Source organism: Mytilus californianus, unplaced genomic scaffold, assembly GCF_021869535.1.
Source record: "Mytilus californianus isolate M0D057914Y unplaced genomic scaffold, xbMytCali1.0.p SCAF_8, whole genome shotgun sequence".
Taxonomy (NCBI): domain Eukaryota; kingdom Metazoa; phylum Mollusca; class Bivalvia; order Mytilida; family Mytilidae; genus Mytilus; species Mytilus californianus.
In genome coordinates, this window is record NW_026262734.1 from 9,987,028 (window position 1) to 10,001,647 (window position 14,620).

Consider the following 14,620-nt stretch of genomic DNA (forward strand, 5'->3'; position numbering starts at 1 on the left):
TTTTATTTTTATAACAATTTGTTTTCATATCCTCGTCAATCTGAATAGTAATTAACTTTGCTATATTCATACTGTGACATACTTGTCTATTAAAATATATCGCGAAATCGTAGTGGTTGAATTGTGAAAGATTGCGAGAAATTGAACTAAGCTATATTAGATCGTATCAGGAACGCTCTGATAATTGGTGTACATAGAGAGAATTTGTTTTGTATCTAAATTTGTTTTCTAATATGCAAAACAAATGTATATCTTTAAAATATAAACGTATAAACCTTTAAATGCATGTTTATCGACGAATACGTTGGAAGTAATGATAATGATTGCAAACTTTAAATATGTATAAAATGATTTCTATTTACAGACATCAGTTTTTGAAAGACAGCATCCAACGTATCAAATAATTTACCATGAAGCCGCACAAACTGACAATACAATCGTTTAAATATTGACTTTTGTAACCAAATAGAAGCAAATCCAAAAATAACATATACCAGTTATTAAGTTGTTTCCTAATCATATTTAAACGTACGTTATACCTTTTAATTATAGTAAAGTGCTTTTAATGCTATTAATAGGATCTTCAAAAGGGGTTTTGTTGATATAGTATATGATACATAGACATATTTGCATATGCAGTTATCAGTCATTTAGCTAATGGTTGATTGTTTATTATTAGTGTAATCCTAATTGTCTAATGTTTTCTATGATATTAAACTTAAATGTCAAGATATCAGTGCTTAAGAATTTGTGTAATTGCAGCATATTAGTTGGTTATTACAAACATTTTTGTCATTTGATGCCTTTCGAAATATTTAACCGCAATCTAAATGCCAGAATTTATTGTAATGAATCTTTGTATATAGGGAATTTATCTCCCTCGTGCACAGCTCGAGTTCTTTGCATGGCTTTGGCGATATTTTTGTCACTTTTGGTTTTATCAGCTTTACAACTTTTTAATAAGTTTTGGATTTTCACATAATTTGGCCCCGTGCATCACTGAAGAGACAGTAATTGTCGAAATACACATTTGGATCAGTAAAATGTTATAAAAAAGGTCAAGGTCGCCAGACCCTTTTATCATTTATCCATATGATGAAATATTATCTCCTTGCAACATGGTCAACTGAATACCACATTTAAAGTTATATTCCTTTGTCGAATCTTTTTACAAATCATCTCATTTTACAATTATATCGTTTGCGTGTTTGTGATTACATTCGTTCATAATTCCGTTTATTTGATATTTTAGGTGGCATGCTACATGACAAATATTTGAATTTATCTTTTTGATTTGATAAAATATGAACTGAACTGTTTGACGAAGAAACACCATAAAATATGCTTAGAAATATCTCGAACAAGACTGTTTATGCATGTCTTTATTTAATTTTTATTTAAAATAGGAAGTCTTTGTATATTAACTGGAAATTATAAGTTGAAATAAGAGTGGTATCACTTTTTTTTAGAAAAGCGGCCAAAAATACCAAATTGCTATTCAAACTCATAAGTCGAAAACAAACGGACAATGCCATGCCAAAAAACCGAAGAGCTATTAAAAGACAAATAACAGTACACAAAACACAACATAGAAAACTAAAGACAGAGCAACCAAACCCCACCAAATACCATGATGATCTCCGGTGCTCCGCAAGGGTAAGCATACTAGCATCTTGCTTCACATGTAGCACCCGTATTGTTGATGGTGTAAATATAAAATCGGTGACAAGACTACATAGCATTATATAGTTTGGGATGGCAAAACAATCATCCTTCATCTAACAGTTAACAATGGTAAATGAAAGTGTCCATGGGATAATAAATCAGGTGTTATATAGCTATGTTCCTCCTATGATCTCATTTTCCCCCGGAGGAAAAACTGACATGGTTTTATTTTTCCCCGGGTAAATTAAGAATCATCGCCATTTTCCCCCGCCTAACAGCATGAATTCAAGTAATCGATTTATGGCTATTGAACAGCGGTAAACTACTGTTGCCTTTGTTATAAATATAACCCACTTTTCCCCATGTTTATATGCCCCCCCCCCCCCTCGCCACATATGGATTTCAAATGTACACCCGAATTGCAGGGCCATTTATTGCATATTTTTCCCGTATTTTCTTTAGAAATGATTGAACTTTGGAATTCTACAATAATTTGTTTTTCGGCTAGGATTGCCTAGAAGAAATGTTGGGTTCAAACTGTGTTCGTTTTGTCGACAAGCGTCTCACTTAAAAGGTCTAGGGTCAGAAAGTGTGGAACCTACATTTTGTTTCAGGGAGCCGTTTACATTCGAAAAGATACCCCCATTCATATATTGACTCTGTCTAAAAATCCGCCCTATTCGTATGGCTGACCTGAAAATGTGTTCCTATTCATGTTTAACATGGATGATAAAATGGTACTGTAACAATTTGAGATTAACACTTTCACCGCAGGAATAAATTTATTTAATATGCATAACGATATTTTGACCAATTGATATATTGTTTAATAAAATTGCAATCCATTGACATATGATAGGCTGGAATTTTCATCCATTCGTATATTTAACATCCTGAATAACGGACATTTGTATACAACTGATGTATAGGAGTGACACCCTCAGTTACAACAAACTCAGTAAGCTGGATTTATCCTTGAACATCATTTACTGACATCGGACTTGGATATAATCATGTAAGACTTCTATTGTGGTATGATACGTCATGAGACTGAAATTATTTGTTTCGTGAAGACATTCAATTCTAGATTTCTATTACAAAAAAGTTTTGAAGATTATTTGAAAAACCTGATAAAAAGTAAGATAAGAAAGGAATAAACAAAAGACAGATAGAATATAAGTTTATCTCAGACAGGCAAAATGCAGCTAGAATTTTATGAACTCAAGATTCTTTTTTTAATAATTTGTTCATGTCCTCTTCAACCTAGATAGTCATTGGTTTCGTTATATTCACACTGTGACATTATTTGCCTATCAAAATATATTGCTAAACTGTAGTTGTTGAATTGTGTAAGATTGCGAGAAAGTCAATCAAGCTGTATCAGAAACGCTCTGAAAATTGATGTAAATAAAGAGGTTATTTTTATCTAAATTTTTTTTTAATCTGCAAAACAAATTTATATCTTTAATATATCAATATAAGAAATGCATTTTTATCGACGAATACGCTAGGAGTAATGATTGCAAACATTAAACATATTTTAAAATGATTTCCCTTTAGATGCATCAGTATTAAAAAGACAGCATCTAACGGACCAAATGATTTACCATGAAGCCGAGGAACTTGACAATAAAATCGTTTAAATGTTGACTTTTGTCACCACACAGAACCAAATCAAATATTAAAGCCAGTAATTGAGTTGTTTCCTATTCCTATAAAAACTTGCGTACTAAGTGCTTTTAATGCTTTTTAAAAAAAATAGGATCTTCAAAAGCGGTTTTGTTGGTATAGTATAGGATACATAGAATTGTTTGCATATTTTTCAGTTATGTAGCTAATGGTTGATCGTTTATTATTAGTGTCATCCTTGTTGTTTAATTATTTTTATGATATTAGGTCTAAATATCCAGATTGCAGTGAATAAGAAATTGTGTAATTGCAGCTTGTTGTTTGGATATTACAACAATTTTGCCAGTTGATTCCTTTCGAAATGAACGTCAATTAAATACCAGAATTTGCTTAAACCATTTTTTTTTATATAGGGAATATATCCTTCATGCAAAGCTCTGGATATTTGTCCGGCTTTGGCTATACATTTTGTCGTTTTTGGTTTTATCATCTCTTAAATTTTTGAATAAGTTTTAGATTTTCAAATATTTAGAAATCACTGAAGAGACAGTAGTTATCGAAATGCACATCTGGATCAGTAAAATGTTATAACGCAGTCAAGGTCACCAGACCCTTTTATCCTTTATCCATATGATGAAATATTATCAATTAACATTTTCTCAGTCAACATGATCAACTATGTATCACATTAAACGTAATATTTATTCGAATCTTTTTACAAATCATCTAAAATTATATCGCTTGTTTGATTATTATTATACTCGTTCTTAATTCCGTTTATTGCATATTTGTAGGTGACAAATATTTGAATTTATCTTTTAGATTAAATTAAATATGAACTAAACTCTTTGACGAAGATACATTTATAAATAAATTCAGAAATATCTCTATCAGGATTTTGTATGTTTGTCTTAAGTGTTTATATAATTATCATTTATATTAACTGAAAAGTGTATGTTAATATAAGAGTGGGATACCATAACAGCCATTCTTCATCGAACAATATAGCAATGATAAATGAAAGAGTGGATGAGATATTAAATCCCATATAAAAAGGTCAGAAACTAAGGAGTATGAATGAAGATCATACCAAAACTTGTTTAAGACTAACATCCATCGCTACTCTTAATGAAACTAAAATAATAATTGAGGAAAGATTTAATAGGGACGGATCGACTTTGACTTTAACGAAGATTAAAGGTAAAACAATTTACCGATGTTCAAACTCTTATATCCGTGTATCCATTTTGAATTTAGCAACCAAATGAGGAAAACAAACCCTGCGGGAATCGAAAATCGAAAAGTAGCGCTCCATGGTGCGTCGACAGGTTAAGCGTTTTTTAATATGCATGTACGTAGGCTATCTCTCAACGGTCATACGTCGTAGTTTTGGAAAATGAAGGCGTCAACGTTGTAGTTCGGAAACCTTGATTAATTGCGTTCCTTTGAATGTGATCGTCAATGGTACCAATTGTATTGGAACAAAAGACACGAAAAAGATGTTTAATTCCTGTGTATTTCGATATCCATGCAATGAGATGTATCCATCAACCGAACGTTTAATGTATTAACACATCGCTCATAGCAGAAAACATCTATAAAATCCCGAATTTTATATGCTTATATGACCCAATGTACATTTAACAATGTTCTGTTTGTTTATTATTCTTCAACTTGAAATAGAAAATAATCATTTCAAAGAATCAAGACAAGCGAAAACTAATTTATTTTCAATGCCTTACTTTTGACAGCTTGTTAAGTCCATTACGCTCCCGTTAGCACAGACATTTCAAATTCCATTGTATGATTTTATCTTTCCAATCCATAGATAGATGATGTTTATTTTATGTTTCTGTCTTTTGTTTTATATATTCTAAGATTATTTATCTCATCAAGGTTTCAATTAACAACGTAGTTCACTTAGATTTACAAGTTCGATTCAACGATCGCATGCACATTAAGTTGACCACATTGTTTTGTTTTTCTCTCAATTTTTATATCGAAATACAATTGACATAATTATGTATTCCATTTTGAATAAGACGAAAATAAGATATAAAATTAAAAGAAAACAGATATGTGTATTGGAGAAAATTTAATGATAATTGTGCTTGATTAAAGTCCATATATTTTTTTGTTATCTGCATCTTTCATCTTATTATCATTTATTTCAGTAGAAGACAGGAGGACGATTGTAAAACATCAATTCGTAATGAGGATAACAGGAATTATCGAAAATGTTTGACAGTACAACAGGCCAACACGACCACCAACCTCTGACTATACGTAAAACAAACACATGTTAATCTTTATTTTTTTATTTGTTATTCGTTGCTTTCAGTAACTGCAAGTACTCTTAGATCTGTACTTTTCAGCCTTCTGTTGTTTTGTAAGCTGATTTTGTGCTTTTTTTCGATCTGCTGCGTCAAGCCATTTTCGACTGATTTTTATGGTTTGTTCCTATGTTGTGCTGTTACGACACTGTCATAGGTTAGCGGAGGGTTAGCGAGCCCGCACACATGTTTTTTTTTCTCGTCACGTTAGGTATGTGGTTGTCTCAAACCAGAAACCTGTAAATCAGTAGTTGTCATTTGTTGCTGTATACTATATTTGTTTTTGTTTTTGTTTATTGTTTTGTACGTTAGTTTTCTCGTTTAAATTGGGTTTTTTTCTGTCATTCCGGAGCCGTTTATGGATTGCTATGCAGTATTGATTTTGCTCATTGCTGAAGGCCTTGGTGTGACCTATAGAACTAAACGTACATTATTCGATGAGAAATGTATGTCATATCAAGCAAAGTTTATATTTATAAGTGGCCGTTTATGTCATTTGCGCGAAAATATACGCGTTTAAAATTGTATACGCGTATATATTACAAACAAATTGTTAAAATATACGCGGTGATAAACGCGTTTATACTTTATTCAAATATATTTGTTATATACTCATATCAACACACAATATACGCGTATATTTAAGCAATTAACAGGAAGGGACGTCAGGGGGGGAGGGTCTTTGTTTATAACTATTTTAAACTTTCAAAATCGGAGCGTCACTATACCAGAGCTTGATATTGAAAATAAACCTTCGAAACGGTAACTTTTAAAAATCTTTACATTATGTCTTTTACAATATTCTTTTTGCTAATAATCCACCGCTATATTTAAGAGATAAATCATTTTAGTTTAAAATAACTGATTTTGCGGACACCATTTGATCTTTTATGGAATCGGGCCCAGGGGTGTCTAGCCTTAAAGGGACAACCTCTCATAATACTTTTTCTCTCATTATCACGTGCTGTTACGACTGTCCTGTAAGAATATTCGACTCTTGCTCACCATGTATACTGATTTCTCCTATTTCCAGTGTATCCCTCGTTCTGGTAACATTCACTTTAATTCATTACCTATGTGTGTATACCTATTGATGGCGTCTGATAACCATCAATACTCCTCCGTGTAGAGAAAATGATGTTATAAAACAGCTATTTATGATACATTTGCCAGACGCGGATTCAGACAGAGGCGCATCCGGAGCACGCCCCCTAGAACAAAAATGTTATTATGGTATAATTACAGCCAATTTTAGAATATGAAGATACAAAGAGATATGTTTATATATCACATCTCGATCGCTATGCCCGTGTCTGTTATGACGTTTTGGGGTTTCAATGAACGTAATCTTTGTATTACTGGTAAATTACTAAGTCAGGGATTTCGTTACCACAAATTACATAAAACCTTTACTAAATTCCTCCATAGATACAAAGATTTGGTTTGGAAGTTTGGCTGTATCTGTAGAAAATGTATTTCAAACAGGATAGCACATCCTAATTTTTACGACGATGTTGTTTACAAACAACGCATCGTTGTAAATATAACGAAATTTGATGAGACTGTCGTACAAGTGAGAGGTTTAGCGCTATAAAACCAGGTTCAATCCACCATTTTTTACATTTGAAAATGCCTGTACCAAGTCAGGAATATGACAGTTGTTGTCCATTCGTTTGATATGTTTTGTCATTTGATTTTGCCATGTCATTAGGGACTTTCCGATTGAATTTTACTCGGAGTTCAGTATTTTTGTGATTTTACTTTTTACAGAGCCCGGAAATTTAGAAAAGATCTGGATAAACTTATCAATCTTTTAAATCAACTTATTCTAAAAGATTACCGATTCAACGCTGTATTAGATCTTTGTAGTTTGTTTTTATTGGTATTGATATTGATTTTGTTATCAGTGAATCAACATCAAACTACATTTTATTTTTATACACATTTGCACGTTCATGGCTCTGCAATGTGTCGATACCTGTATCTTGGCATTGCACAAGGTCATATTTTTCTCTGACTGTTAATGACGTCTTTTCACTTAGTCCATTGGAAGTTGGATGTGTACTGATTTAAATTTTAGTCTTAGATGCATGATTTTTTATTTGTTGTCATTGGCTTTGAACAAACTGTCAGTAACTGCGAGTACTCTCAGATCTGTACGAAGTGTATTTTTTGTTGTGAGAATGTATAGATACCCTGACACGTCCGGTCTGTGATTTTGGTAGATGTCTTTCTGCTTTGTATCGATCTTATGACCCTTTTCAACTGATTGTCGTAGTTTGTTCTTATGTTGTACTGTTACATGATTATCCCAGGTAAAAGGATTGTTTGTTGCCAACTAACTAGTTTTACCCCACCACATTCCCCAAGTCAGAAGCCTGTAAAAAGTGTCCAAGTTTGTTGCTGTATATCATATTTGTGTTTCGTTCATTGTTTTGTACATACATCAGGCCGTTTGAATTGTTTTACAATTGTCAATTTTGCGCCTTTTATATCTGACTATGTGGTATGTGTTTTGCTCATTGTTGAAGGTCATACGGTGACCTATAGTTGTTAACTTCTATGTCATTTGGTCTCTGGTGGAGGGCTGTCTAATTGCCAACTATACCACATCTTCTGATTTATATATATATAATTAAAAGTAAAATTGAGAATGGAAATGGGGAATGTGTCAAAGAGACAACAACCCGACCAAAGAGCAGAAAACAGCCCAAGGCCACCAATGGGTCTTCAACACAGCGAGAAAATTCCGCACCCGGAGGCGGGCTTAGGCTGGCCCCCTAACAAAGCACTGAAACTTGAGACATTTTGTCGTTTTCTCGGGATTCAATACTATACAATAAAGCAAAAATTAATAGATTGTAAAGTAACTTATATTTTGTAAAAACAAAACCTACAATCATAACAACAAACTTCTGAAATCTGAATAAGATAAAAGGGTTGTCGACTTACAAAGGCTGCAAACTGTTACAGTGATTCAAACTTGCTACATCAAATTAACAAGGACAATATAAAGTATACTGGCTTTCCTCCATTTCGGTGGTCATTTAATTGCAGTCAAAATAGACCATACGTGATAAGTGATTCAATTAAATGTTATATCAATATATTATGTGCAGATACTATAATTATTACACTCTTATATTTTTCACCGGAAAGGAGGGATATCTTCCTATAAATGAACATACACATCTTCGCTAGTCAAGTGTTACGATCCAGTCCCTTTCTCTCTACCCTTGGCAGATTAAGCCAACATTTGTAATAACAATGTTGCGCCATCTACTGGTAGATAAAAGTCACGCCCATTCCTACTACATCGCTCTTGACCAATGGCAGCGCTTGAACTCTCTTCAGTGTTGAGGTGTGAAAATGGTTGCGTCTAGTATTTACAAACTTCGTAAAGCTGGAACCGAAAATATACGTTGACATTCCAACATTTGCGCAAGAAACATACCCAGGAACTTCTAATAGTTGATTAAGAACTCTAAAATTGTCACTAAATGGCGTCGTATGTATTGGGGGTAAAGACATATTGCACAATCAGCACGTGGCAATTGTTTATTTACATTTTCTACATTTACACGTGATCATCTTAAAGGCGCTTTTTGATTGGATGCAGCCAGTTACAACTGCGACCAATTGAAATCATTACCTCGTGGATCCGAAATTCTATCTCAATCCGCCAAGGGTGGAGGAAGGGACTGGATCGTAACCCTTGGCTAGCGAAGATGGGGTATACAGGGATGTGCCAAAATTATGGCTCATTATTTTGCGAGATTTTCTTTAAAATGACACTACTTTTTAATGACATTCTATCTAAATTGCATTGTGGTTTGATAACTATATATTGACTTGGGGTTTGTTTTACATATAAATATGCTATTGGAAATCTTATATAAATAGCCAATTGTGTTATTTAAATCAATGCATTTTAAAGTTCACCTTTCAAATTTGTTCCCAAATGAACCCCGAAAAGGGCCCCTGATGTGTTCTTCTGTATATTTGTGAATTAGGATTGATGATATACATTTAGTGCACATATAAGCATGGTTCTTATTTAAGATATTGTAAATAAGTCTAGGTATATATATCTTTGTATATATTTATATATTTATATAAATATAGGTACCGAATAACTGTGAATGTTATATAAAAATGGGTACATTTTTGGAGGCAAAATGGCACATCCCTACCAAAAAATATCGAAGTTTTTTTATATTTTTACCAAAAAAGCTGTTGAATTTGGGCCATTTTTAGAGGCCAAGTTTGATATAAACTGTGTCTTTCCCTTTTAGGATGCCTCAGAGCATGCAAATAACAGATAAATGATGACCCATTGCTTCCGGGTACATTTTCCACAACTCTTTAAGGTTCGAACTTTAATGGTTCAAACCTTTTAAATCATTTTTGATCAAATCGTTCGTGTAATCTTGGAAATGGTAATACTTTTAGAAAAAGTACATTTGGCTTTTGTATATGTATTGTATAACTGTAAAACATTGCAAGTTATAATCTATGACCGCTGTCCAAGATGTAAAGTACTGTACCCCTACATCCAATGAAAACACGCCATATAATTAGAACACCGGAACGAAGTATGCACCGGAAATAGGAGAAACCAGTATAAATGATGATCAACAGTCGAATATTCTGACAGGACAGTCGTAACAGCATGTGACTAATGAGAAACAAAGCTTTCCCTTTAAGGCTAGACACCCCAGGGCCGGTTTCATAAAAATATCTCAAATGGTGTCCGAAAAAATCATTTACTTTAAACTTAAATAATTTATCTCTTAAAAACAGCGCTTAATTATAGACAAAAAGAATATTGTAAAGGACAATCTTATGTAAAGTTTTCCAAAGTTACCTTTCGGATACTTTCTTCTCATTAAATATATGTAGACACTTATCTAAATAACGCGTAAATATAGGCGTATACTATGTATTGGTATGAGTATATAACAAATAAATTTGAATGAAGTATAAACGCATTTATCAACGTATATAAAACAACAATATACGCGTATATAGCAGCAAAACACGAGTATATGTTGGTAATATTCGCGTATATAATTATGCACGCGTATATTATCACGCAAATGACATGAACGGCCACTCGTGGATATTTGTGATGGATTTTTCTATAGTTAGCGTGACAAGTTTAGTTTATAATTTTAATCAACGTTTATTTGTTGTTAAGTTTTTGTTTTAAATCTAAGTATATTCTGGTCCATTCTGATTTTGTTTCCCCAATTGAAAAGAAATCAAAACACAAACAGGTTTATATCTCCTGTCTTGATTTTCAAATTGAAACAAAAGAAAAACTTGTTTTTAATTTTTCAATTTTTATATCTAAACGAAAAATTAACTATGAATATATTTTTTGCTTTTATCTCGAAATCAACTATAATCAAATTTTGTTTTTATTTTTCAGTCTTGATAGATTAAATGAAACCAAACGTAATCTTTGTTATGTTGATTATACAAAAATAAGCTCATCAGATGCACACAAAGCGCAAAAACAACTAACAAAAGCACTAAAAACCAAAATTGAGTACTGACCTTAGACTTCTCACTGTTAAAGATAGTTCAAATTAAAAAAAAAATAACTAATATATTTAATGTATCCAAAACAAAATATAAGTACACATCCAATGACTTCAGTGTAAAGACGTGATAAACAGTTTAGGGAAACATAACCGTGTTAGTTTGTTTAAGAAAGTTGAAAATAAAACCAATCCATATCCTCATTTTGGAACAATATTACATTTCACCATTAAAAGCTCACGTGGACAGAGTTGTTTGTTTCTTGCGTATGTATGCATTATTTGTCAGGTCGAAAGTGTCAGTCTATTACATCAATATTTACGTCATCCCTGGTATGAACTTGTTTTATAAGGTACTCATGAGCGTTGTTTTTGACTGGTCTAACAGCTTATTAACTCAGACTGGTGAATTGGAAAGTGTAAAATTGTAAAATAAGCAGCACGGATTGATTTATAGGTAGATACATTGAGGTTTTTTTTATTCGTCCTGAAATTTCCGTACGATACAATCTTTTAATATAAAAATAAGAAGATGTTGTATGATTGACAATTAGACAACTCTCCACAATAGACCAAATGACACAGACATTACCAACTATAGGTCACCGTACGACCTTCAACAATGAGTAAAACCCATACCGCATAGTCAGCTATAAAAAGCCCCGAAATGACAATTGTCAAACAATTCAGACGAGAAAAATAGCGGCCTGATTTATGATCAAAATAATAAACGTAAAACAAATATTGATATACAGCAACAAAAATCCATTTAAAATTTATTGCCATCGTTAGTAATACATTAATACCATGTTCAAACTTTTTTGTATTCTATCATTGTTTACTTAGCACTGTATTAATTACCAACATAATTCTATATGTTAAGGTTTCTAATAAAGACTTGCAGGACATAAAATTTAAAACAATTTATTTCAATGATTAAAATGAACGCAATGAATTATAATTACTGTTAATTGGTAAAAATGCTATTTTCAGAACAACAAAGATAATAATAGAAGGAAACCATTCTACTTCAATTGTAAACAAATTAATGTATTTTTTATTAAGTATTGTGATAATGTTTCAGATTTTAAAGATCAGTAGTAGATACCGTCAGGAACACTCAAATTAACACCTGAAAGGTCCAAGATGTATAATTTAATGGGAAAGGGGGGAGGGGTGTTCAAGAGAGTCTTAGATAGAATTTGACTAAGGAAATTGAAAATCATTTTTGTCCTTAAATACAGACTTTATGAACTGAAAAGTGATCACAGACGATCTACAGGGTGGCTTGATAAACTAATTGATGCATGTGTAACATCCAGTGGCAAATATCAAGGACGAGTGAAAGCAAATTGACTACAGTCTACTAGAGTACATTACTGGTTCTTCGCAGGTTAACATATTCGATTTCACCTAATGTTCTTTTCTTGGAAACCATCACCATTTATTTTAAAGTCTTATTCTTTCTTCCATTCACCGAAAGATATCACGCTAGCAGACCAAAATCACTACATAGAAATTCAATTTTTGTATTCTTGTCTTTCATCTTTGCTTATGTGCTTTGTCTATAGAGTGTCTATATGCCATTTTGTATTTCTTTGTTGAAATAGTTGTTTGTTTTTATTGTGATTAAGATTATAACACAATGTTGACTGCTGTACCCCAATTTTTGACATTTTTGTTTTGTTCACACATTGTTGTCTATTTAATGGAATTCTATGCAACTGTCATACAAATGAGAGGTTTTGTGAGCTATAAAACCAGGTTTAATCCACATTTTTCTACAAAAGGAAATGCCTGTACCAATTCAGGAATATGACAGTTGTTTTCCATTCGTTTGTGTGTTTGAGCTTTTCATTTTGCCATTTGTGAAGAGACTTTCCGTTTTGAATTTTGCTTGCAGTTCGGTATTTTTGTTATTTTATTCTTTCCTTGTGATGAACTATACTACTTTTCATGTTTCAATGTTATTTATTTCATTAACCATTATCCAGAATTTAGTTTTATACAGTAAAGTCATTAGATATAAATTTTTTTTATCGTTCAACTCTTTATTCATCTGTTGACATCCTTCAAATTATCGGTAACTGAAAGTCAAGCATATCGTATTTTTTGCTTTGGGGCTACTTCTATGGATGTATCGTTTTCAAAACCCCAAATCAAAGGATAGTAGATTTTTAAATGTATTATACGGACACATTTGCTTAAGATTGTAAATATAAATAAGAAGATGTGGTATGAGTGCCAATGAGACAACTATCCATCCAAGTCACAATGTGTAAAAAGTAAACAATTATAGGTCAAAGTACGGCCTTCAATACGGAGCCTTGGCTCACACCAAACAGCAAGCTATAAAGGGCCCCAAAAAGACTAGGTAAAACAATTCAAACAGGAAAACCAACGGTCTAATCTACATAAAAAAACGAGAAACGAGAAACACTTATGAACAACACCAACAAACGACAACCACTGAAAAACAGGCTCCTGACTTAGGACAGGTGCATAAAAATGCAGCGGGTTTAAACGTTTTAACAGGCGCCAACATGCATCATAACCTGCAACAGTGGTATAACATTACAACATAAAAAGACACACAATAAAATATCAATTGAAATAGCTTAACTTGATTAAAAAGACAATACACAAAAACAAGTTAATATACACTGAACGAATAAGTTTGATTTATGACACAATATAAATAAAAAAGATGTTTCAATGTCAAAAAGACATCTTTAACCTAGGTCAAAATGACGTTAAATAAGTAACGTACACAGGTAAACTTTAATATAAGCCTGTAACAATACAACATTATCGCGTTTTGAGCTAAAGCATCTTATTTTTTATTAAATACAGTTAATTTTTTGTTAAAAAAACACACAATTTCAGCAAACCGTTTACCAGCAACAGCTTCGACAACATAAATATACAAGGTCTAGTACAGTATGAATATGTATACAAAGCTATAGTTTAATAGATAATGTTCGAATATTTAATAAAAACAAAAATAGTCCTAAAATAAAACTATATGTACCACCAATACAACTCTGCATAATCTATACTACTATAATAACGAGGTCCAATTAGTTTGCCGGCATGACGTAAAAACGACGAATCAAAGAATTCAACTTTATATATAACTATTATAGGACAATGATGTTGTTTAAAAATTACACCATTCCAGGCCCTTTACTTTTCCACACAATTAATATTACCAATAAATAATCTGATACCGATACCAATAGTATATGTGACATGTAGTTTCCTGTTACCTCCTGTAAATTACTCCTCTATTAGGAGAACCTGGAATTCTTCCGGTAGTTATTTTATATCTATGTTACACTATAATACAGTATCTAAGTCTGTTTTCTTCCACTTCAATACCACTATTAGTTTGGTTGATTAGTTAAAAAAATAATTTTGTTTATAGAATTGACAATGGAATGGAAA